The 27,776-nt window shown below is 43.0% G+C and overlaps 1 protein-coding gene across 5 annotated transcripts in view; it reads right to left on the reverse strand.

Annotated features, from left to right (window-relative positions):
- Positions 1-27,776, reverse strand: part of LOC125448396 (interferon-inducible GTPase 5-like) — a 58,899-nt gene that overhangs the window by 13,536 nt on the left and 17,587 nt on the right. For 2 of the 5 annotated variants that reach the window (XR_009443097.1, XR_009443096.1), the window contains exon 3: positions 218-343. The exons of 1 other annotated variant lie outside the window; for it this stretch is intronic. The gene's annotated coding sequence lies outside the window, so the exon portion shown is untranslated. Of the gene's footprint in view, positions 1-217; positions 344-26,178; positions 26,295-27,776 lie in introns of those variants that run through there. 2 more of the 5 variants (XR_007246704.2, XM_048523693.2) reach the window with 2 other exon arrangements.

The raw sequence follows: 27,776 nt of genomic DNA on the forward strand, positions 1-27,776 counted from the left end.
CCACCACATTCAAAAACAATCAACAATATTTTTTTAAAAGTCCATTCACCCTATCTCCAGATGTCAAACAGTGTTTGAGCTGGTCTCTGTTTGGTCTCTAAGTCAGATCACAATAGATGAATACCTTGAAAACAGAAATTCTATCTTTTCTCCAACTAATAATCTTACAAAGCAAAGCAGTGATATCCCTAATTGATTAATTATCAGGAATTCTTACCTCTTAGAATGATATTGTAGAGAACGGGTACTATCAATAAAAATCTCATTGTATCTTGTTGCCTTGTTTGTCCTTGTCCTGAGGTTTTCTAGTATTGAATATTTGAGGGGTAAGAGATCTGGTGTCCTGTATTATAGAGAATTCAGAATAAAAAGAATGAGGGAAGATGTGTCATGACATTGCTAGGTCATCGGTTTTAACTTGCTTCCAAATTCAGTCTAACCTACTGGAGTGAATCTTTTTGCTTCACTTACTAAAGTCTACAAGCAATATTGGTCTCCTTATTTAAGACAGGGTTATATTTGCATTGGAGACAGTTCCAAGAAGGTACACTAAGCTGATTTCTGGAATGAGGCTGTCTACTACTGTCTACTCATTGTAGTTTAGCAGAATGACGGGGGTATTATTGAAATGCACAGCAACTCTGTCAAATTTCTGCCATTTCCCAATAAATCAGCATATTGTTTTTTTTAACTAATCATCCAATGCTCTCTTGAATGCCTCAGCCAAACCTACCTTCACCACACTTCCAAGAAGTATATTCCAGACCCAAGTAGCTCCTTTTTTTCCACATCTTTAGCAAAACACTTTCAACTATGCCCTCTAGTTCTTTATCTATTTATGAATGCCAACAGTTTCTCCCTATTCACTCTGTGGTCACCCTTCACAATTTTAAACTTCCATCCATCTCCCCAATGCCATCACTTTTCCAAGAAAGGTAGCCCCAACTTCTCCAATTTTCCCTCACAACTGAAGTTTATCATCCCTGGAACTACTCTCAGAAACCTCTTCTGCACTCTAATGCGTTCACATCCTTCCTACAATGTGGTATTCAAGACTGTACACAAAACTCTAGCTGAGGTCTAAACAGTGTCCAATCATAACTTTCCTACTTTTATATTCTATAGCCCTATTAATGAAGCCTACAATACTGTATGTTTTATTAACAGCTCTCTCTACTTGACCTGTCACAGGTAATGACTTACAAACATACACCCGGGGTCCTCTGCTCCTGAAAGCCCTTTAGATTATCAAGTTTTATTTTATACTGTCTCTCCAAGTTCTTCACAGCAAAGTACATCACCTCACATATCTCCATATTGAACTTCAAATACCTAATTGCCCACTGCACCAGTTTGTCATGTCCTTTTGAATTCTCATGTTGACTTCTTCACACTTTTACAATGTTTCCAAATTTGTGCCATTCACAAATTCTGAAATTGCCCTTTGCACACCAAGATCTAGATCATTAATACATATCAGGAAAAGTAAGGGTCCCAATCACAAAGAAATTCAACTACAAACATTCAATCACTACACTGTTTCATCTCCCTCAGCCAATTTGGTTCCTACGTAGTGGCTGTCCTTTTTTATTCATTGTGCTAGAGATGTCCTCAAGTCTTATGAGTCTTACACCTTTTGAAAGTTCGTATACACTGCATCAACATCCTCCTCAACATTATTTGTTTGAAAAATTCCAACAGCTAGACAGAAAATGTTCCATTCTGACTTTTCTGAATCAATGCATGTTTTGCCATGTGACTATTAATTCTTGCCAGAAAAATTATTTCCAGAAGATTCTCCACCAAAGTTAAGCTGACTGATATGTAGTTGATGAGGATATCCATACAATCTTATTTAAGCAACAATGTAACGTTTGCAATTTTCCAGTCCTCTGACATGAACGTGAAATCAAAGGAAGATGAAGGTATTATTACCATTGCCTCTAAAATTCCACTCTCACTTCCTTCAATATCCTTGGATGCATCTCATCCAGTCCGGGCGTCTCATCAACTTTAAGTACCAACAAGCTCCTCCTTGTCAATTTTAAACCTTTCTGACTTTGCACCTCTATCACTATGGCCTAGGTAGTATTTGCCTTGTAGGTAAAGACAGATGCAAAGTATTCATTTCTACACTGTGGCATTACTTCCTAATATTCTCTCCCAGTTCACCTTGTCTCTGCAACCACAGAATCCCCCCAACGGTACTGCCTTCCCAATCTTCATCCTCCTCCCCTGCACAACTGGGCTATGTCGAGGCTGCCACAGGCTTGGCTCCTGCTGAACTCCTTCGAAGGGCCGACTGCCGATATCCAGAACGGAGAACGTCGCAGCGAGTCAGACATCTGAGGGGTCCTGCATTCCCTGCCCAGGTTACCTGCAGCAAAGGTCACCTGGTCAATTCGCCATTAAATTAGCAGTCCTCCCCCTACACAGGATGTACAACTATGATTTTGTCCATGATAGAGAGAGTGTGCACGCATTGCACCTGTTTATCCATCCTACCTGGACCTGCAGTGTTCTGGGACTGTTAAAGAATCCCTAGAGTGCAGAAAAAGGCCATTCACCCCATCAAGTCTGCACCTACCCTCCAAAAAGCATCCCATCCAGACCCAGTCCACCCACTCTACCCCCAATAACACCACATTTACTTTGGCTAATCCACCCTGACCTGCACATCATTGGCCAGTGGAAAGAAACCCGCACAGACACGGGGAGGATGTGCAAAGTCCACATAGACTGTTACCCGAGGCTGGAAGCAAACCCGGGTGCCCGGCACTGGCAGTGCTAGCCACCAAACCATTTACCACCACCTTTCAACATGCCATCCAGCCTCAATGTTCCTCACTGGCTTTCGGTCACAACTTCCTCGGTTGCCTTTTAAGGATTAATGTTCAAAGCTCAACGATGCTGACTTACAGTCAGAAAATAAACCCTGCGTTGGCGTCCTCTCTGAGCCAACGGGTGTCTGAGAGGTTGATCTTTGACCCTACACAGACTGGCAACCCATTGAGGTCTTGGGTGCCTTTAGTTTCAGGGGCAGTAAAAGCCAAAAAGAACCCACTAAAGGCGAAAAGCAAGGGTTTTACATTTCATGTGGCGTGCCTCTGTTTGGTACTTTGTTACAACCGCAACGTTCACTTCGCAGTTACTCGCTCAACACCCCCAACTGCGTCTCCTCAAACTTGGCCGCCGTCCAGCCTTATATTGCCCCTGGAAGCAGCCCCCTTGGAAGGGGCGGGGCTGACCAACAACGTCACGCGCTGCCGCCGCGTCGGTCATGTGACGGGCGGCGCGCCAATCAAGTGGCCGCCCAGCGCCCGCGCGGACCGGCGCGAAGCGCGGGCTCCAGCTGCCCCCAACCCATTTCCAGGTAACGGCCCAACTTCAAAACAGCGCCACGTGACCCCGACGGTTATTCGGCCCCTCCCGCCATGACTAGTCTTCAACAGGTTAATCGAGAAAGGGCACATCATCACAAAGGTCATTAAGGCGCCCGAAGAAGAACACATATCTTCTCAATGAGTCATTAAGGTGACTGAAAATGGGCATAGCTTCTCAAAAAAAAATGGAATTGGAAAGCTAACACGTTTCCCAAAGGTCTATGTTGGCAGGAAGAACATCTTCTCTAATGGCACTAAGATGGCTGAAGAGTTTTTGGGTTTTTAGAAGACACTAAGATGCCTGAAAAACAGAATATGTATTTTTTCAAAAAAGTCATTAAGGAGCCTGCAAGAGATGGCAGTTTGTCAGAGGGCAACAAGACGGCAGAAAACAAGGAGATGAATCTTCCCAAAAGGCATTAAATGCTGGAAAGTGAAAGTAATCTTCTCAACAAGGTGATAAGATAATAGGATTGACAAAAAAGGGCATTTTTCACCAAACACAGTAGGATGACTGGAAAAGTGAATGCATAAAAGTCATACAGATTGGAAACAGACCTTTCAGTTGTCTGATCCGCACCGACCAGGCATCCCAATCTGACTAATTCCCATTTGCCAGCATTTGGCACATATCCGTCTAAACCTTTCCTATTCATATACACACCTAGATGCCTTTTAAATGTTATAATTGTACCAGCATCCACCACTTCCTCTGGCAACTCATTCCATACACTCACCATCCTCGGTGTAAAAAAATTATCTCTCAGGTTCCTTTTAAATCTTTCCCCTCTCATCTTAAATCGATGACATCTAGTTTTGGACTCCCCCACCTTAGGATAAAGACCTTGGCTATTCACCCTATCCATGCCCCTCATGATTTTATAAACCCAAAATAAGGTCACCCCTCAGTCTCTGATACTCCAGAGAAAATAGCCCCAACCTATTCAGCCTCTCCTTATAGCTCAAACCCTCCAACCCTAGCAACATCCTTGTACATTCTTTCTGCGCACTGTTAAGTTTTACAACATCTTTCCCAGAGAAGGGTGACCAGAATTGTACACAGTATTCTAAAAGTGGCCTCACCAATGTCCTGAACAGTCACAACATCACCTCCCATCCTTGTACACAATGTTTAGATCAATGAAGGCAAGCATGCCAAAAGCCTTCTTCACTACCCTGTCTGCCTGACACTTCAATTTCAAGGAACTATGCACCTGTACCCCTCGGTCTCTTTGTTTGGAAACAGTCTCCACGACCCTACCATCAAGTGTTTTAAGTCCTGTTCTGGTTCGTTTAACCAAAATGCAACACTTCACATAAACTCCATCTGCCATTCCTTGGCCCAGTGGCCCATCTGACCTGTTCTCTGTGTAAAATAAATTGCCCCTGATCCTTTTTAAACCTTTCACCTCACTTTGAAAATATGCCCCGTAGTCTTGAAACTCCCCCATCCTTGGGGAAAGACACCTACCATTATACCTATCTATACTCTTCATGATTTTATAAACCTGTAAGGCCACCTCTCAACCTCCTTCGCTCGAGTGAAAAATGCCCCAGCCTATCCAGCCTTTCTTTGTAACTCACATGTTCCATTCCTGGCAACATCCTGGTAAATCTTTTGTGAACCCTGTCCAGCTTCATAATATGACAGGGAGGCCAGAAATGGACATAGTAGTCCAGAAGAGGCCTCACCAATGTCCTGCACAACCTCAACATAATATCCCGAACTTTGATTCTCAAAGGTCTGAGCAATGAAGGCAACCATGCTAAATGCCTTCTTAACCATCCTATCTATAGTGATGCAAATTTCAACAAATTATGTACCTGAACTCCGGGGTCTCTCTTTTCTACAACACTGTCCAAGGCCCTACTTTTAATTGTCTTTGTTTGCTTTACAAAAGTGTAATATCTCGCAATTATCCAAATTAAACTCCATTTGCCATGCTTCAGCCCATTGCCCAATTGATCAAGATCTCTCTGTAATCTTAGATAAATTCTTCGCTGTCCATTATGCCACCAATCGTGGTGTCATCTGCAAGCTTACTAACTGCACTCTCTACATTTTCATCAAAATCATTTATATAAATGACAAATAAAAGTGGACCCAGCACCCTAAGGATAGACCTCCAGTCCGAAAGACAACCCTCCACAACCATCTCCTGACTTTAAGCCAATGTTGCATCCAATTAGCAAGCCCACCCTAAATCCCATGTGATCTAACTTGACTAACATAGAACAGTACAGCACAGAACAGGCCCTTCAGCCCACAATGTTGTGCCGACCATTGATCCTCATGTATGCACCCTCAAATTTCTGTGACCATATGCATGTCCAGCAGTCTCTTAAATGACCCCAATGACCTTGCTTCCACAACTGCTGCTGGCAACGCATTCCATGCTCTCACAACTCTCTGTGTAAAGAACCCGCCTCTGACATCCCCTCTATACTTTCCACCAACCAGCTTAAAACTATGATCCCTCGTGCTAGCCATTTCTGCCCTGGGAAATAGTCTCTGGCTATCAACTCTATCTATGCCTCTCATTATCTTGTATACCTCAATTAGGTCCCCTCTCCTCCTCCTTTTCTCCAATGAAAAGAGACCAAGCTCAGTCAACCTCTCTTCATAAGATAAGCCCTCCAGTCCAGGCAGCATCCTGGTAAACCTCCTCTGAACCCTCTCCAAAGCATCCACATCTTTCCTATAATACGGCGACCAGAACTGGACGCAGTATTCCAAGTGTGGTCTAACCAAAGCTTTATAGAGCTGCAACAAGATCTCACGACTCTTAAACTCAATCCCCCTGTTAATGAAAGCCAAAACACCATATGCCTTCTTAACAACCCAGTCCACTTGGGTGGCCATTTTAAGGGATCTATGTATCTGCACACCAAGATCCCTCTGTTCCTCCACACTGCCAAGAATCCTATCCTTAATCCTGTACTCAGCTTTCAAATTCGACCTTCCAAAATGCATCACCTCGCATTTATCCAGGTTGAACTCCATCTGCCACCTCTCAGCCCATCTCTGCATCCTGTCAATGTCCCGCTGCAGCCTACAACAGCCCTCTATACTGTCAACGACACCTCCAACCTTTGTGTCGTCTGCAAACTTGCTGACCCATCCTTCAATCCCCTCATCCAAGTCATTAATAAAAATTACAAACAGTAGAGGCCCAAGGACAGAGCCCTGTGGAACCCCACTCACCACTGACTTCCAGGCAGAATATTTTCCTTCTACTACCACTCGCCGACTTCTGTTGGCCAGCCAATTCTGTATCCAAGCAGCTAAGTTCCCCTGTATCCCATTCCTCCTGACCTTCTGAATGAGCCTACCATGGGGAACCTTATCAAATGCCTTGCTGAAGTCCATATACACCACATCCACAGCTCGACGCTCATCAACTTTTCTAGTCACATCGTCAAAAAACTCGATAAGGTTTGTGAGGCATGACCTACCCCTCACAAAGCCGTGTTGACTTTATCTGATCAAGCCATGCACCTCCAGATGGTCATAAATCCTATCCCTCAGAATCCTTTCTAACACCTTGCAGACGACAGACGTGAGACTTACTGGTCTGTAATTGCCGGGGATTTCCCTATTTCCTTTCTTGAAAAGAGGAATTACATTTGCCTCTCTCCAGTCCTCAGGTACGACTCCAGTGGAGAGCGAGGATGCAAAGATCTTCACAAGTGGCGAAGCAATTTCATTTCTCGCTTCCCAAAGCAGCTGAGGACAAATCTGGTCCGGGCCTGGCGACTTGTCAATCTTAATGTTTGACAAAATTTAGTACTACTGAGTAAAACATGTGGAACCTTGTCAAACACTTTGCTAAAGTCCAAGTATACTATGTCTCTGCTCTGCCCTCATCGACCTTCTTTGTTACTTCCTCAAAAAACTTAATCAAGTTTGTGAGACACGGTTTCCCTCATCTTCTTAAAATGCATCACTTTGACTGAAATGGGGACATAATCTCATGTAGTTGGAAATATTAGAAGGTTATGTAGCGATGGTTAGTACAAGGTTGATGAGGCTGAACATTGGCGTCTGTGATGAAGGAAGACTTGGCAACACAGACTAAGCCTAGCGTCAAGTCATCAAACTTTCTAAAGGTGCAGCCATCTTGTCAAAACGTAAATATGGCCCAAAACTAACAACTGACCACAATGATTTGAGCTTCAGATCTTTTTTCCTACTGTTGTTTGAGCATTGCAGGAGCAAGTTGAGTTGGTTTCCTGAGCATTACCAACAGCCAGCTGTCCCCAACAGAACGATCATGGCAAGTTTCAACATTGTGCTAGAAGGACAGATGTGAGCTAGAATGTAGTACACTACACTAGGAAACCCTTTGATTTCTTAAGATCCTTCTGGGCAATCCTTCAGATCGTAAATAGTTGATTGAAAATCAAAAGGAAGAAAACTACATGTTCTCAGACATTGCAACAGAGAAACAGAACATACTTTCACGGAAGGTGTGCATTAATGTAGCTCAGTTCATGGTCTCAGGGTGTCCCAAAGTGCTTCACGGACTCTACTTTGAAGCGCAAGTTGCTCTAGCAAACCACATCAGTTATGTAAAGCAAGCTCCAACAATGACCAGTGAGCTAACTAGATGTTTCGTCTTTCTGTGAATAGTGTTGGTTGAGAGATAAATTTTGGCTCCAGGATGGTTGGAAAAACGCAGGAGTAAAAGGAGCAAAACCAAAACAACTCACCGATGTCTGTGTTCCAGACTTGTGCTAGAACTGGGCTTTTCTGATTATTTGTTTCCTATCCCATCCATAATACTTACAACTTTGCCTTGTCTCTTTGTGCGTTTGTTTGTATATGAATGGGAATTTTAAGAAAGGGGTAAGAGTTTAAGTGGGAAAATTCTTTTTTTATTCATTTACGGAACGTGGGTGCTGCTGGTTGGTTAGCATTTATTGCCCATTCCATGTTGCTCTTGAGAAGGTAGCAAGCTGCCTTCTTGAACTGCTGCAGTCTACCTGCTGTGGGTTGATCCACAATGCCATTAGGAAGGGAATTCCAGAATTTTAACCCAGCAACCGTGAAGGAGTGATGACATATTTCCAAGTCAGGATAGTGAGTGGCTTGGAAGGGAACTTGAAGGTGGTGGTGCTTCCATCCATCTTTTGCCCTTGTCCTTCTAGATGGAAGTTGTTTTGGATCTGGAATGTGCTTTCTGAGGGACTTTGTTGAATGTCTGTGGTGCATCTTGGAGATAGTACATACTGTTGCTACTGAGCTTTGGCATTAGAGGGAGTGGATGCTTGTGGATTTGATGGCAGTCAAGTGGTCTGCTTTGTCCTGGATGGTGTCAAACATCCTGAGTGTTGTTGGGGCTGCACTCATCCAGGCAAGTAGGGAGTATTCCATCACACTCCTGTCTTGTGCCTTGTGAACAGGCTTTGTGGATTCAGGAGGTGAGTTAGATGCCACAGTATTCCGAGCCTCTGATCTGCTCTTATAGGCACTCTGTTAATGTGGTGAATCCAGTTAAGTTTCTTGATAGCCCCCAGGAAGTTGATAGTGGGGTATTTAGTGATGGTAATACCTTTGAATATCAAGGAGCGATGGTGAAATTGTCTCTTACTGGTGAAGGTCATTGCCTGGCATTTGTGTGGTGTGAATTTTACTTGCCACTTGTCAACCCAAACTTGGGTATTGTCCAGACTTTTGTTTCTTTGAACACAGATTGCTTCACTATCTGATGAATCAAGAATGGAACTGAACATTGTGCAAACATTAGCAAGGATCCCGACTTCTGACTTTATGATTCAGGTAAGGTCATTGATGAAGCAGCTGAAGATGGTTGGGCCTAAGATACTAGCCTGAGGAACTCCTGTTATAAGTTAACAATTCTTGCTTCCTTTTCGCCATTGGTTCCAAACAATTTCCCTGAAAGTCTGTTAACTGAGTTTCTTTACTTGTGATTTCTTGAACTCTTACACTATTAGTAACTTGTACCTGAACTCTGACTTTAAAAGAACCCTCCAACTTAACATCTACAATAAAGATGACATGTTGCTTCACCTACTGGACATTCTTCTTCATGATGCATTTTCCTTTGCGACACAACATAAACATGTACTCTGTGTAAGTGGTGTATCTATAGTTTCCTGCTCTTTCAGCAGTTTTAGCATGCTTTCTTTGCAGACCTTCTGAAGGAAGGGCCCAATCACATGTGAGTCTACTTTATAGATGATCCGAACCAAAACATTGGTGTTTCTCCAATGTGTACCCTGGTTTTGCTTTCTCTAGTCAACCTGCTTCATGTAATTCATGACCTGCTCTATGATCAGATCTTTCTTTGTCTGTCAGGGGTCTGATAGCAAAATCTCAATTACAGAAGCTTGATTCAGCCATAGACAAATTAATTGCCTAAAATTCAGCAAGTATAATTATTAGCTAATAAGGTTGTTTATAAATACACCAACAGATCATCCCAGTTTCTAACTCCTCTGGTTTAACCGCTCTTGTTCGATTCTGAATTTTTTTCCTTTGAACATAATGTGTCAAATGCCTATAATTCCTCTCCAGACCCATTAACGCCTTGCCTTGCCACATCATCAACCATTGGTCGAATGGCATATAAAAATGCAATGGTCTGGTAATTCTGAACTTTTGTTTGTAATCTTGCTGCTATTTTGTACCTCGCAAACTGGCGTTTGCAGAACAAAGGGTCACAGTCGTGGGAATTTGGGACAGGCCATTTCAGATTGAGATGAAGAGAAACTTCTTCACTCGGAGGGTGGCGACCCTTTGGAATTACTCTGTCAGTGAAGGCTAATGGAGGCCAAATTGCTCAATATATTTAAGAAAACAGTAGATAGGTTTCCAGAGGCTAAAGATGACAAGGGAATGGGGAGAGAATGGAGTATAGCATTGAATGATAGAACAGGGCTCAATGAGCCAAATGGTCAACTTCTGCTTATTTTCGGGGTTTCCATGGATTCCTCTACCAAATTACTAATACAATAGAGCCGATAATAATTACCAAGTGATTAAGAGAAAGCTTGACCACAGTGACCATTCCTCCCCAAAGAGAAGTTGGGGACAGGAAACAAAAGTCAATCATGAAGGAGGTAGCAAAGGCTTCACAAAAAAAGCGGCTTTCAGAACTAGAACGATCTGGCGTTTGCAGAAGGTCTATCTCTCTCATTGCTGAGCTGCTGGGTTAGTGGTAGTACCTGCTCCATGAGCATTGCTTGCCACATCGTTCTAGTTCTGAAAGCCGCTTTAGCAATGCTCATGGAGCAGGTACTACCACTAACCCAGCAGCTCAGCAATGAGAGAGATAGACCTTCTGCAAACGCCAGATCGTTCTAGTTCTGAAAGCCGCTTTTTTTGTGAAGCCTTTGCTACCTCCTTCATGATTGACTTTTGTTTCCTGTCCCCAACTTCTCTTTGGGGAGGAATGGTCACTGTGGTCAAGCTTTCTCTTAATCACTTGGTAATTATTATCGGCTCTATTGTATTAGTAATTTGGTAGAGGAATCCATGGAAACCCCGAAAATAAGCAGAAGTTGACCATTTGGCTCATTGAGCCCTGTTCTATCATTCAATGCTATACTCCATTCTCTCCCCATTCCCTTGTCATCTTTAGCCTCTGGAAACCTATCTACTGTTTTCTTAAATATATTGAGCAATTTGGCCTCCATTAGCCTTCACTGACAGAGTAATTCCAAAGGGTCGCCACCCTCCGAGTGAAGAAGTTTCTCTTCATCTCAATCTGAAATGGCCTGTCCCAAATTCCCATGACTGTGACCCTTTGTTCTGGACCCTCAAAGCCAGGAGAAACATCCAGTTTGTCCAAACCTGAGAGAATGTTTCACATTTCAATAAAATCCCCTCTTGTTCTTCTAAATACAGGCCCATGCGACCTAATCTCTCTTCAGACAACAAACCTACCACTTCGTTCCAACTCTTTACTCCAACTATATGCATTACTAAAAGTGCCGCATCTCTCGCAGTCTACATCAGAGACTCTCTCCTGGTCTGCTCATTTATTGATTAAATCACCATTCACAATGATTACTGGATTTATGTTAATCCCTCAGTGCTCAAATAGTGTATCAGCACTTGGCACGTCTTGGGAGAGGCTGTCAAGTATACTTAATGCTGAAAGTCAGACTGAAAATTATACACGCAAGAAACTATGTGTGGATATGGTTGGACACTTGAGATAGTTTTTGAAATCTTTCCCCAAAACCTTTCACACTTGAGAAAGGGTAATTTAATCTGCTGGAATGTGGGAAAGGAAGCATTAAGATTATTTGCTGTTAAAACAACTCCAATTCCTCCACTGCTCCATGCAGTTGGAATGTCAGTGCGGTTGGTCTTCGATATGAATCATTTTACTGTTATGCAAACTGTCTGCAGGGAGTTAATAACTTCAGGATGATCTTTGTTTGAAAACAGGCAGGAGAAACTGGGAGTTAGCTATCAGAATGGTCCAAATCCACTTCACACTCGTAAGCTACCCATTCAAATTACAACCACTTTATAGGCAACGTTCTCACCTCAATTTCATAAGAAAACAGGTCCTGAAATCTCCCTGAGAGGAAAGACTGGTTCCCAGCAGATAGAGCATAATGTGGGGAAAACGTGGATTATTCATTCTGTACGGAAGAATAATAAAGCCAAGTATTGCTTAAGTGGAGAATGACTGCAGACTACAAAAGTGCAGAGGAATCTCAGTGTTCTCGTGCATTAGTCACAAAAAAATTAGTCTGCAAGTATTGCAAGCAAATAAGAAAGCTAAAGAAATACTGTCCTTTCTTACAAAAGGAAGTGAACATAAAGCTAAGGGTGTCATACTGCAGTAATACAGAGCATCGGTGGGACCATTTCTCGAAAATGCTGTGCAGTTTTGGTCTCTTTATTAAAGGAAGGATGTAGATATGTTGGAGATGATTCAGAGGAGGTTCACCAGATCAGTACCTATTATGAGCAATATGTGGAAAGGATGGTTCCTCATCGGTGGATTCAGAACTAAGGGACACTGTTTTAAAATTAGGGGGCACCCTTTTAGTACAAAGACGATGACAATTTTTTTTCTCAGATTTTGGAACCCTGTATCTCAGCAGACAATGGGGGCGGGGTAAATGAAATACTTTGAAGGTGGATAGATTCTCATTAGGCAAGAGAATCAAAGGCTATCAGGGGTGGATGCGAATGAAGCTTTTCAAAAAACTATTAGATAAGCCTTGATCTTATTGAATGGCACAGCAGGCTTGAGGGGCATATTACTACTCCCAATTCATATGTTGCTTGGAACAGAAGAAGTTTGCAGCATAAATCATGGGGGAGCCCGGGTACAGAGTAGATGTAAAGAACACACCTTGGACAGTCCATTTAAAGTGTTTGGACTTTAATCACACTGAGAAAGCTTCTGTGGATCTGGTTGGACCCCAGGATGGAAGATAGCTGCATACCCATTACCTTCCCTACTGTGAGGTAGCCAGGATCAGGTGACCAATGGGCTACCCAAAGAGTCAAGAAGGCACAAAGATAAATATGAACTCTCAATGGCTTGTAATCTCTCTCCAGCAAAGGGGGAAATGACAATATCCTCCAGGACCTGTGTTTATTACCAGAATAGCCAGTGGTTATAGCAGCTGGGCGGGAGATGTTACGATTCCAGCTGATAACAGATCCCAGCAAAAAATCTGTAATGTTAGATCCAAATTTTATTTTTTTAAAAACCGTTCAGGTTAGTAACAAGTGGTAGGCGGTGTACTTTTAACACAAAGAATAAAGTATTTATTAAACAAGGAAACAAAAGGAACAAAAACTGTATTACACATGTTGAAAGGTTGAGAAGACATCAAAAAAGAATTCTCATTCACACATTCCTTTTATACCAGCAATATCCTTTCAAACACCAAACCTCACTCTGATATACACCACATACAGTGACTAAATGACTTTACAGTTTATTTCTCTATATGTCACTGGGTCATGGCACAGATATTTCCTCTTCTACCCTTTTAAATGTACTGAATTGTTAACTCACAATTCTGCTTCAAAGTTGTAAAACCTCCTTAAAATTTATGTAAACAAAATAAACTTACACACTTCTGGGTACCATAGACCCAAGCTCCCAAATGAAGTTTTAAAAATGACTAACCACATCATTCCCTTCTTGAAACACAAGGTACTATGTGTGAATTAAACTTAAGAGTTATATATTGTTCCTAACATAATCACTTGACCTCTGCCATTTAATAATATGAGGCCAATATGACTGTAACCTTAAACCCACATTCCTGAAAATGCCCAATAACTTTCCACCCCTTTGCTTACCAAGGATGAAGTCACCTCTGCCTTAATTGACCAAAGGCTCTATTTCCATCACCTTTAGCGGAAGAGAATTCCAAAGAAGGAGGAATACCTCATCCATTTCTCCCTTGGAGGGGCTCTGCTTACTTTTAGATGCTGACACCATGTTCTCCCTTCTCCCACTAGGAAATATTCCCTCTACGGCCACTCTGTCAAGTACCCTCAGCAGCTTCAGTCAATTTGCCTCCTACTCTTCTAAACTCCAACAGATGCAAGGCTGACCCATCTATCTTTACTCATAAGAGGCAATTCACACTTTCCACGTATTAGAACGTGCCTCATAAGGATGGAGTAGAGGTGAACCAAATGTAGACTTCCGGTCCCCACCTCAACAGGTTGTTTGTTACTCTATCTTGTAAATGGAAGGATGGTCACAACACTTCCCTGCCAGAGGTCAAAAGTCAAGGAAGCACAGATTTAAAACCATCGATTGAAAGTAGAATTCAGGAGAAACTCGTACACAAAGAATGGTGGGTACGTTTATAATTCTATCACAGTTGAAGAAAAATGGAGCTGCGCTTGCAATGCTGTGACCGACAATGTGATGGAGCAAGGTCTCGGCTGGCACAGACATGATGGCAGAATGGCCACCTTTATTGCTGCTGGTTTGATTTGAACATTTGGGTTTTTTTTAAAGATATCCAGGGTTAGGGAAACAATCTATACCTAGGACTGTTTACAGCACAGGCACTAGAGATGGAGGAGCTCGGCAGGCCAGGCAGCATCAGAGGAACAGGAAAGCTAATGTTTTCGGTTGGGACTCTTCTTCAGAAGTGGAGGGGAGTGGGTTCAGCAAGTGAACCAATCACAGCATCCACAACCCAAGCCATAGATCTAGTCAAGAACCTAGACCGTATAAACACCGCTTCACACACACACACATACACACACACATGCATACAGACATACGTAGAAACATACACAAACACACATACACATGAACACACATACACAATAACAAAATATGGATGTTATGCATGTAGGGAAAACTAAGGAAGCAGCTCAATGGTCTCATTTCACAGAATCTGCTGAGATGGTTCAAACACTACTTCTTGCTCTTCCTTCTCCAGATGGTTTTACTAGTTTGCAGGAGGCACAGGGTGGTAAGTTCACTCTTATAAAAGGTCTCTGACTTGTTAATTAAAATTCACAACTTACAGCACCTGCTGAAGGAAGAATAAGTTGTCTTCTTTTGTGTTTAAAATTGCTTTTACTGCACAGAACTGAGTTGCTGAGCCACACTTGTTGCATGCAGCACTAATTTCATGTTTAATTCTACCTCCTACCTCATCCCAATTGTTTGGGGCCTGTTGACAAATCCGACTACCATTTCTGGGTGATTCTCAGCTCCACCCATAATGGTTACACAAAAAAGATTTGTAGGGAAAGCTAACATTTCATGATTAGCTTAGTTTAGGTTTAATCACGCAATAAAAATTTATTTATTGATTTACATTATTTTGATTTAACAGAAATTGATTATAGATTTTAACTGGGTGACACAGTGGGTAGCACTGCTGCCTCACAGCACCAGGGACCCGGGTTCGATTCCACCCTCGGGCATCTGTCTGTGTGGGATTTGCACATTCTCCCTGTGTCTGTGTGGGTTTCCTCCCACAGGTCAAAGCTGTACAGGTTAGGGTGGGTTAGCCTGCAGTGTGTGGGTTAGCTGTGGAAAATTCAGAGTTATGAGGATAGGGTAGGGAGGTAGTTGTGGGTGGAATGCAGTCTTGATGGGCCGAATGGCCTGCTTCCACACTGCAGCGATTCTATGAAATGCCCCCATGGAATTGAGAACAAGGTGAAGAGAACACACTAACATTTTACAGGACGGAGCTGAGGACTCCTGTTTAGTTCAGTCCCATTTCAAGATTAAGGCCCCATGGCAAAATAAAGGGGAAAAAAAACACAGGTACTCTCAGCTGATTAGCCACTTATTATCAGCAATAAGATGCAGCAAAAAGGGAATCACTGGAAAATAAAGCCCGTATGCTCTTTACATTTTATAATCCTTTTGTCTTTCGTCACTCTAGGCTCCGATTGGCAAACCAACACTTTTTAATATTTCTCAGTACATGTGACAATAATATAAAATAAAATCAAAGAGGGCAAGGGTCATAGGTGAAAGATCACTTGATGTGGCCTATATTTTGCAACTGCTTACAGACCCTGAGGACACCATCTCATTGAGAGCAATAACTCAGCATATGGTGAGACACAAAGGTTGCTGTTTCTCAGTTGAAGATTTATCATTAAGCTGAAGATGATCCTTTGGTTTTAAGCCACAAATCAGTATTGTGGCATGAACATCAGCGGGAAGTGAATCAGTGTATTCAAGGACATCAAGCAGAGGTGAAACCGATCAACAATGTTTGAGAAAGGTGAGGTTAATAGTCTGAGACAAAGTTCCAACAGAAATGTCAACTTTTTTTTAATGGAGTGTTCTCTCATCTATTTTCTTCTCCTAATCAACCCTGTCATTCCCTCCTTTTGATTTTAAAGCCATTCCTGTCCTTTCTTTTCACAGCCTTGCTCCTTTTGTTTGCCACCAAATTTTCACCATGCTGTTAAAGCTCCTCGGATGGGCTTTATTCCCAGTGCAGGGAAAAGGCCATGTGGCCTATGATATTCATGCTGTCTCTCCACCAGAGCTGTCCCTTCCTACTCTGCAGTAGAACTTGACACAAGCCCACCCTTGGTGTCTTAATTGATCCTGAGATGAGCTTCTGACTATGTATTCGACCACGCCACCCCTGGATATCATCCAACTTTCCCTGTTTCTGATTATAAGCTTGAACACTCACCTGTGCATCTTGTTCCCTCTTGATTTGGACTATTCCAACTGTAAGCTATTGAATTGGACAATCAGCCATGATCATGAAGAATGGCAGAGCAGGCTTGAAGGGCCGAATGGCCTTCTCCTGCTCCTACCTTCTATGTTTTTATGTCTCCTGTCAAGCCTCCCATCTTCCACGCTCTGTCAATTTGTGCCCACTCAAAACCCTCAACTCCTACCATGTGTCAAGGCTATTTCATCCCTAATCTCACTGACCTATACCAATCCTCACTTCACCAATCCTTTTGAGTTAAAACTCTAAAATTTATTTTCAAATTTCTCTTTGGCCTCCTTTCATCACCCTCAATTTCTGTATCCTCCTCAAGCCCCTACAACCCTCTGAGATCTCTGCTGTTGTGTTTTATATCTTATGGCTGGTATGCAGTATACTATTCAGGGAAATGTTCATCATATCATTACTATATCATAGCACACACTAAAAGATAACATTGATACAGGAGTTTGTGCCAATATATTAATGCTATGCATGCGACTCTCAGTAAATGGCGATCTGCGTTGCACCTTACGAGACGGATCACACTGGTACAACAATACACATGCTCACTGGCTTCCCAAAATCTTCTACCAGGTGAATACCATCAGTCTAGCAGTGGCAGAATACCTCAGTGCAGATTCAAACTGCAAGCACTGGGGTGCAACAGACCAGGAGAGATGGAACTGAGTGGCCCACAATCCCAAACAGCTGACCCTGGCCCACTCATACACAACCAAGCAATTTTGAGAATATCAACATATTGCATCCCAAAGGTGACACAGCCCAGCTTATTGATCTGCCAAGGAACTCCAGTATGCATATTCAGAGTAGGCTGTGATTGCAACTGAATGAGATGAGAAGAACAGATATCATTTCAAAGGTTGATCATCTCACAAATCAGTGTAACTCTATCAAACACAACTTAAAGTGAGATGACACTGTAAGAACAAGGCCAGATCCTCTTGAAAGGTTCCAGTGTAAACTATCAACATTAGAAGAATGAAATCCTAAATTTTCTGGAGCCAGGTTGTTTTCCAAAGTAAATGTTCACCCATTTAGCAGAAGAATCCCAGGAGCTCACAACATTTAGGATGGTACATTTTTTAATGACGGTTACTATTTGAACTGTCAGTATGTCAAGACCTATCCTAGCAACACAGGGATGGGTTTCTAGAAGATGTATCTAGCTGTATTCACATTGCTGATGATTCCAGATCATGGGTATGACAAAGGCAGAGCATCACCATAACTTGCGCCTTTTGATGATAGGAGTGGATTGGCATTTAACAGCACAAAGCACTAGGCCAATATCAGCAGGATAGGCCTGTTTTTTGTGTCTTGACTCTCCCACAGGTTGTGTCCCAATCTAAGCACATTCAAGCATGTTGAACACATGCTAATCCTTGCATTTATTGAGGATTGTTTCTTTAGATTTTTCAACATTGTCTCACGACATACTCCCAACTTCATGAAAAGGTATCTTTTTTGAGTGGAGCAGATCTGGCAGCATCTGTGAAGAAAAATCAGAGTTGATGTTTCAGGTATGGTGACCCTCAGAACTGGACCTGCAACTTTAACCTTGATTTTTCTTCACAGCTGTTGCCAGACCTGCAGAGCTTTTCCAGCAACTGTTATTTTTGTTCCTGATTTACAGCATCCGCAGTTCTCTTGGTTTTTATCTCTTTTCAGCAATTAGCAATGCTATCCCAGAGGTTGTGGTCCTTGACGGACCTGCATGGGGTTGTGAGCTGCTCTCTGATTTTCAGTGGACCCAGACAAAGCAACCAACATCATCAAAGACCCATCACACCCCAGTAATGACCTCCTATAACCTCTTCTGTCAGGCAGAAGATACAGAACACACCTACAGTCAGGTTCAGGAACAGCTTCTTTCTGGCTGTTATGTGACTCAAATAATGTAATCTGTATGTCTCTGAGTCTTTTTAATCTGTACATCCTTTGCTTGCTGTGATCTGCCTGTACCGCTTGTAAACAAAACTTTTCACCGTATTTCGCTACACATGACAATAAATCAGTTACAAAATGGCGAGATGCCAGTGTCATAGAGTCATAGAGATGTGCAGCACAGAAACAGACCCTTTGGTCCAACTCGTCCATGCTGACCAGATATTCTAAATTAATCTAGTCCCATTTGCCAGAATTTGGCCCATATCCCGCTAAACCCTTCCTGTTCATATATCCATCCAAATGTTGTGATTGAGCCAGCCTCTGGCAGTTCATTCTATATGTACATCACCCTCTGTGTGAAAGAGCCATCCCTTAGATCCCTTTAAAATCTTTTCCCTCTCACCTTAAACCTATGCCCTGTAGCTTTGGACTCACATGCCCTGGGAAAATGACCTTGGCTTTTCACTCCATCCATGCTCCTCATGATTTTACAAACCACTATCAGACCACTCCTCAGCCTCCAATGCTTTGGGGAAAATAGCCCCAGCCTATTCAGCCTCTCCCTTATAGGTCAAACTGTCCAACCCTGGCAACATCCTTGTAAATCTTTTCTGAACCGTTTCATGTTTAACAACACCTTTCCTATAGCAGGGAGGCTAGAATTGAAAGCAGTACTCCAGAAGTGGTCTAACCAATGTCCTGTACATCTGCAACATGACATTCCAACTCCTACACTCAAAGCACTGACCAATAAAGGCAAACATACCAAAAACCTTCTTTACTAGTTTTGAGGAAGGGTCACCAGACCTGAAACATTAACTCTGATTTTTTTTCTTCACAGATGCTGCCAGATTTGCTGGGCTTTTCCAGCAACTTCTGTTTTTGTACCTTCTTTGCGATCCTGTCTACCTGTAACTCCACTTTCAAAGAGGTATGAACCTGCACGGCAAGGTCCATTTGTTCGGCAACGCTCCCCACAATCCCATCATTAAGTATAGAAGTCCTGGCCTGACTTGCCTTTGCAAAATGCGGCACCTCACATTTATTCAAACTAAATTTCATCTGCCACTCCTCATCCCATTGGCCCATTTGATCAAGATCCCATTGTACTCAGAGATGTACTTCTTTGTTGTCCACTACACCTCCAAGTTTGAGGTCATTTACAAACTTACTAACCATATCTCCTGCATTCATACCATATCATTTATATAAATGGTGAAAGGCAGTGGATCCCGCACTGATCATTATGGCACACCATTGGTCACAGGCCTGCAGTCTGAAGAACAACCCTCCAGAACCACTCTCTGTCTTCTACCTTCGAGCCCATTCTGTACCCAGCTATTTCTCCCTGAATTCCATATGATTTAACCTTGCCAATCTGTCTACCATGAGGAACCTTATCAAACACCTTACCAAAGTCCATTTAGATCATGTCCACTGCTCTGTTCTCATCAATCCTCTTCGTTACTTCTTCAAAAAATTCAAATCAAGTTCGTGAGACACGATTTCCCATGCACAAAGCCATGGTGACTATCCCAAATCAGTTCTTGTCTTTCTAAATACATGTAAATTCTGTCCCTCAGAATCCCCTCCAACAACTTACCTACCACTGATATCAGGCTCACCAGTCTATAGTTCCCTGGCATTTCCATACCACCTTTCTTAAATAATGACAGCACATTAGCCTACCTCCAGTCTTCTGGCATCTCACCCATGGTTATTGATGACACACAAATTTCAGCAAGGGGCTCAGCAATCATCTCCCTGGCTTCCCACAAACTTTGCACATTCGGTCCATGCTTGTGTGAGTTTCCTCTTGGTGCTCTGGTTTTCCCTCACAGTCCAAAGATTTGCGGGTTAGGTGGATTGGCCATGCTAAATTGCTCATAGTATCCAGGGATGTACAGGCTAGGTGGATTTGCCACGGGAAATACAGGCATTACAGGGTTAGGGTAGAACAGTGGGTCTGGGTGGATGTTCATTGGAGGAGGGTCAGTGCGGAGTCGATGGGCCAAATGAACTACTCCCATACAACAGGGATTCTACGACCTAAGGCCAATCTGACATCTGTGGCTGTGACTGTGGGTACATAGAATGCATTGAGATCACCGGGGAGGGATGCACTGTTGTCAGTGATTCTACTCGATTTTGCTCTGTAGCCCATTATATTGTATAAGCCTTGCCACAATCAACACATGTTTGTGTGCTTAGTCTGGGACTCTAGCTTAATCTTTTATTGTCTCTTGGTGTCCCTGATGGTGTTGCAGTGATCAAACCCAGATTTTCTGTACAGGTCAGGGTCATTCAACTTGAATGCCTCAGACCTGGACTTCATTAGAGAGTGGATCTCTCAGTTTATCCATGGCTTCGAGTTGGGGAACACTCAGATTAACTTCTTTGGCATGCAGTGCTCTACATATTTACTGATGGAAGTCTGTGACAGTGGCAGTATACTTATTTAGGACCTCAGCTGTTCCCTCAGACCAACACTGGACAGGTATTTCTGCTATAATGCATGTTTTGTTAATGCGAATTGGCTGTAATGTGATTGATAAACTGTGGACACTGTTTGGATAATGCAAACTTTCCACTGTACAGGTATAGCAACTTCCCTCTGGCTATTTTCTATAGCCTTCTGAAGAAGAGTCCAGACCCGAAATGTCAGCTTTCCTGCTCCTCTGATGCTGCCTGGCCTGCTATGTTCATCCAGCTCTACACTCTATTTGTAGCACTGTATCTTTCATCAAATGTACTCATCACTTCCGCAAGGAATGGAATACAAACTGCTGTAAGGATAGCAGAACTGGGCAGTAGGTAGTAAGGACCTCTCCTCCACGCTGGGTGAGATAGAGACATGCAAGAAATATTGATGCAAGGTAAACATATCTCCACCATGCTAACACAGACACACAAACAGAGACAGATACATGCTCACACTGAAACACAGACATGCAAACATACAGAGACAGACAGACACACGTAAACACACACAGTCAGATAGGCACACAGATACCATGTAGAGACTCTAACATCTAAAACAATTCAAATGAACAATTATGAAATAGAAATTAACATGGGCTACAACAGGTAGGCAATAGACTTGCACTTCTACTCTGCTACTAGCACCTCAAGACGTCCTAATGTATTTCATACCCCAAGAAGTCCATCATTGAAATATAGTCCTCCTGTAAGTTTGGAAATCCTAATTTAACATTATAAGAAATAGAAGCAGGAGCAGACCACTTGTCCTATTGGATCTGCTCTGCCAAATCAATAAGATCATGGCTGATCTCATTTAGGCCTCAACTCCATTTCTCCACTTGCCCCCTGAAAGACATAGCTCCCTTGTGAATCAGAAATCTGTCTAATTCAGCCTTGCACATATTCAATGACCCAGCCACCACCGCTGTGTGAGGGATGGGGTCCAAATGTGATCACATTTCAGAGACAAAATTGCTCCTGACCTCTGCTTTAATGGGAGGTCCATAAATCTAGGTTCAACCACAAGAGGAAACACCCACTCAGCACCTATCCTGTCAAAAGCCCCTCACAGAATCCACAACATTTCAATACGATTACCTCACATACTTCTGAATTCCAATGTGTCTCAGCTCAAGCTGTACAAACTTTCCCCAAAAGGTAAAACCCTCATGTCAAGAATCAGTCTGGAGAAGCTACTCTGAGCTGTTTCAAAAGCAATCCTTTCTGAAGTAAGGTGTACAGAACTGTACTCAGTACCTCACTCAGCAGGAGTCCAGTGTCACTAAGACCCTGTACAGATGCAGCAAGAAGTCATGGACACTCCACCCCATTTCAATTAATGCCAACATTTCTGCACATTGCACGCTCTTGGAAAAGCTTTTCAGCCCACCCTTTCCTCATATCACAGCCATTATTACTTCTGTTTGAGAATGTTGCCAATTCTCATTAGACCAATGCAGATGTGAACTTATCTTGAGGAAGAAATTAAATCTCAACGAAGTTTCAATATGTTCCCAAAGCAAGTATTGAACGGGATACAGTGATACCATTCAATCACAACATGTAGAGATCAGTTCCAAAGGAATACAGCACAGCCAATGGTAAACAACTCATTTCATTTCCAAAATACCTTGTGCGTAAAGCATCAAATTCACATTTGAAGTTTCAAGTCTATACACAGACTCAAAAGTTATAAAGCAATTGCTGTTTCCAAATGGTACAAAGAGTGTTATTTCACCAGTGTGTGGTCAAACCTAGAGAAATCCTGCAACAATCTCTATGGAAAACCTATGGATAAAAAGACAAATGCTATTTTAACGCCAATTTAATTGGCCAAGCTGGAGGTCTCATGTGGAACAGTGAGCTGAATGGATTAAATGGCACACGGTCACCGAGGAAAATCTTGTACAGCTTGCAACTGTCCTACAAGGGCCACCAGCCAATGTGGAAGCTGTCTCTGTCATGCCCTCTCAGACGGGCAGTGTGAAGAAGGTTAATGGGTGTCACAAATACATGACTTGCCACTTTTCTCCACTCCAACAACCAACTCACCAAGTCCCAAATGTAAGAGACCGGCACTTCCGAAGTACCTTTTATCACCTACGGATGTGACAAATAATTGTGCTTATGCAGAGGAGTCACTGTCAAAATGTAGGAATCATGGCTGCAGATATCAGTACAACAAAATTCCAAAAATTTCAACTGTCAGCGAGCGCTGCCACACTGTCAGAGGGTCAGTGCTGAGGAAGCGCCGCAGAGTCAGAGGGTCAGTGCTGAGGGAGCATCGCAGAGTCAGAGGGTCAGTGCTGAGGGAGCACCACACTGTTAGATGGTCAGTGCTGAGGGAGCGGGCACTATTGGAGGGTCAGTGCTGAGGGACCACTGCACTGTCGGAGGGTCAGTACCATGGGAGCGCTGCACTGTCAGAGGGTCAGTACCATGGGAGCGCCGCATTGTCAGAGGGTCAGTCCTGTGGGAATGCTGCACTGTCAGAGGGTCAGTACCATGGGAACACCGCACTGTCAGAGGGTCAGTCCTGAGGGAGCGTGCACTGTCAGAGGGTCAGTCCTGAGGGAGCGCCGCACTGTTGGAGGTCCTTTGGGTAAATTTCCAAATTGATGCTATTGTTCTTGTTCTCTGGTGAATACAGAAGTTTTCGTAGTCACAGTTTGGACGACCTGCCAGGAGCAGGTGTTGGGTGTAGCATCTTAAGCCTAAACTGATATCACTAAAAGGAAATAATGTTACGTCTGGGAGCTCGCTGCATGTGAGTTGGCTGCCATGTCTCCTCCAGTACAAGTTTTAGTTTAAAAGTACCAACACTGGGCGTGCAATCACTCTGGTAAGAAGTGAGGGCTTGAAAGACACCGAGTAAGATCTTTTCTCAATCTTCATGTCCTTCAAAAAGGTTTTCAGACCAGATCCTCCTGTCAGGATTTCATTTGGCCATTCGAAGCCTGCAGTCTTTCAGATTTTCACCTACATGGGCATCCTGAGGGAAGGAAGGAGTCCTGTCACCAGGAGGAGCAGCACGTGGTGCTGTGCGCTGGTGCTCCTGTTGCACAAGTTTCCACAGCAGCAGCTGATTTCATCAAGAGATGAAATAGGAAGCCCACAAACCTCCGTACTCACACAGCCTCGAAACGGGAAACGGACTGAACGACTTTCAACATCTGAAAGATTAACACACTGTCAGGACTGCAAATTATGGCTAGGCCTCGCAGTGAAGGCCAATGATAATATTCTATATTTTGTCACTATGGAAATGACGGAGGGCTTTAATTGAAAAGAAAATAGCAGTGAGCTTCAGATAACATACCTTGATCTTCATTTGTTGACTTATTTATAGATGTGTCCCAAAGCAGATCAGCAAACCCTTAAAAATGAGAAACGTTAAGGAAAACATTAAGCAGAGCACGTTAGGATGCATTTCTTTAGCTGCAAATAGCTTGAGTGGGCTGAACAGACCTCTTCCCATTCTTGTGTAAGAAGCTGGACGGACCTGAAGGGGCATCTGCCTCTTCAACAGGGAGAAAGAGTATTCACAGGTCTCTTCTCATTTCTGTGTAATGGTCTTGAGAGATCCAAATAGGCCTCCATTATTCTGGGTTTAATAGGTTCAAGAGGCTGAATAGCCTCCTCCTGTTCCTGTGTAAGGCGCTAAGGGGAGGCTGAAGGGAGCTTCCTATTGTTCCTGTGTAACAGGCTCAAGGAGGGGGCTAAATAGACTCCTCCTGTTCCTGTACTAAGATTGGCTTTCAATTAACAGGTAAACCTTCATAGTAATCAAGAAGATGGGTCACGTGGTGGGGAGGAGAGAGGGGAGGGGAAAGGGGACTGGAATTTGCCAGGAGAGGGAGAAACAGCAAAGGTACAGATATAGGCAGGGGAGAGAAGTTTCCTTTGTGTGAGGTGGGTGTTGGGGGTTTCAGAGGGTTAAGGAGGTGCCAAGATGTCTTTTGCAGTGCCTAGTTAATCAGCTCTGCACCGACAGAACAAAAATTGAGCCTCCTTGTTGTGCCAGGCCCAACAACTAAAAGGCTGGGAAGTTGCGGATATTATATTGGATTAGCAGTCCCATTACAGGAGGCTTTGTTTGAATGCAAATGGACATGAATGCTGGCATTAATGAGCAAGATATCCTCAGTGATTGGGATTGGGACCTGTTAGCATTTCAGATGATTCAATGATATTTGATTCTGCCTATAAAGGGTGAATGAAGGCTATGACCGATGTAGCAATGGAAATTGGGATATGGTCAAGAGGGCAGATTCAGAGGAACCCAGAGATCTCAAAATGTTTGAAGGACCAGAGGCGGTTACAGAGATAGGGAGAGGTGCAGGGATTGGAGGAGCTCACAGAGAGAGGGAGAAGTGTAGGGGCTGGAGGAGGTCACAGAGATAGCAAAGGGGATGTAGGGGTTGGGGGAGGTTACAGAGATAGGGAGGGGTGTGCGGGCTGGGGAAAGTTACAGAGATAGGGATGGGTGTACGAGCTGGAGGAAATTACAACGAAAGGGTGAATATAAGTGCTAGAGGAGGTTGCAGACAGCAGGAGAGATGTGGACCATGATGGAGATTATGTTTGGACCCAGAAGTCTGGAGATGAGATTTGAAAACAAGGATGAGAATTATAAAATGGAGCCAATGTAGAACTGGGAGCCAGTAGGTGGCCAGGCAACAAGGAGAATGATTAATGCATAAATGGGGGCTGGCATAAGTTTGAAGTAGCAGAATTTTAGAGGAGCTCATGTTAAGATCAGTGAGTGATGAGGAAATAATGATTAAACGATGTAAAACAATAATATAGGTATTAAAAAGGAACGAATGTGTGTTTGAAGAGTTGTGGGATTAAAATAATGGGTTATAGAAATGGATACAGATTGATTGCTGGGATATAATGGGCTGCTGTGCGAAGAGACAGCAGTACATCAGGACGGAACTGAGAGTTGTCAAGGTGAATTCATGTCTGGGCACAAAGCTCAAATTAAGGTGGTCAGAATCAGGAAAGACTCCCAAAGAACATTGCTTCAGGAGATTAAGTACAGAAATGGCTGATTGCACAGACTCAAAATGGTCTTGGGAGCAAACAGGTTTGCTATCGATGTGTGCTTTCACCTTGCAAAGCATTGCTTTATTCTACACAGTTTTGAAGCAATTGCCAGTTTGCTAATAACATGACGCAATTTCATAAATAACAGAGATTAAGATGAGTACTTACGACTATATGGGCCTTTGAAGTAACCCCAGGCACAAAGTTTCTGATTTGAAGTGCAAGCAATGGGCTTTAAATTCTCACGACAATTGTTGTCAGTACACCCATAGCATTCTATGCCATTTTTACGCTCTGTTATTAATCAGACCAGTGTTAGAGCTGTGAATTAAAACAATTCTATTCACCTTCTAAATCAAAAGAAATACTCAGCAGTTCTATATTACCCCTTCTAAACTCACGTCTCAACGCAGTTTCCAACACAAGTCATTTATATTTTCAAGTGTAGTCATAGTTTTAATGCAAAAACAAAAGTTTTTGGTGCCAACCTTCTGACAGTGCGGCACAGCCTCAGCACTGACCCACCAACAATTGAAGGGTCAGTAGTAAAGAAGCAGTACACTTCTGATAGATCAGTACTGAGAAAATGCCGCACTGGCGGATGGTCAGTAATGAGCACGTGCTACATTGTTGGAAGGTCAGCAATCTGGATGCTTGGTATTAAGTGAGCAGTTCAATGGTAAGGGTCCATACTGAGGGAGCACTGCACTGCACACGCTCAGCACTGACCTTCCAACAGTGCAGCACTCCCTCAACACTGACCCTCTGACAGTGCGGCGCTCAGTACTGACCTATCAGAAGTGCAGTGCTCGTTTATTACTGACCCTTCAATAGTGCCCCACTCCCTGTCCTAAAGTACTGTCCTGGAGTCACCCTGGAGTTTTCTGCTTAAGATTCCAGAGGGCCGGCCGAACCTATAACCTCCTATCACAGAGTAGAGGGAACTACCCAACAATCACACGCAATACAAAAACTAAACTGGGAGATGCTCCATGACCATTTTGTATCACCTTCCAAAGAAGCAGAGATCCATATAAGCCATGTTGCCAGTGAACACTATATTAGATCATGGTGGATAATTATATGAAATGTGAATGGTTAATCTGACCCCAATCCACCTCCAAATAAGACTACAGTAGACTGGAGGACTTGGAAGTGTGCACTGAAAATTTCAAATGATGTGACCAAACTTCTTCTAATGACACCAGCTGTGGTATGTTAAGGAGTTGTTGTCCTTTAGCATTTTTAAAATGCATTAACTGCCATATTGTTACAATCCAGCAAGCTCCCAACATCATTGCGGTAATTCAATTATGTTACTTTACAAAGGAGGGACACACTTGAATTGGAGGTAGCATGCAGAAGGTTCACTTGGTTGATTTCTGAGATGAATGAGTTGTTTTGTAAGGAAAGGTCAAGCAGATTGAGCCTATACTCATTAGCACCCAGCACAATGAGAAGTGATCTTACTGAAATACAAGAAAGGGAAACCTCAAGTGAGTGTCCAGACTAGGAGGCACAGTTTAAAGAAAGGGAATCTCCCGCTTCACTCTTTGGAATTCCCTGCTCCATACTGCAGTGAAGACTGGGTCATTAAATATTTTAAGCTGATCTGGATAGGTTTTGGATCAAGGAATAAGTCACACATTACGGGGCAACAGGTAAGAGCTGTACCTCAGGTCACAATCAGAGTAGCCATTATCTTATTGTATGGCAAAAGAGGCTTGATGGCCTAATGATGTTTTCCTGCTCTTAGGTTTCAGATTTTTACCTCAG

This window comes from Stegostoma tigrinum, chromosome 41 (assembly GCF_030684315.1).
Source record: "Stegostoma tigrinum isolate sSteTig4 chromosome 41, sSteTig4.hap1, whole genome shotgun sequence".
NCBI classification, from domain to species: domain Eukaryota; kingdom Metazoa; phylum Chordata; class Chondrichthyes; order Orectolobiformes; family Stegostomatidae; genus Stegostoma; species Stegostoma tigrinum.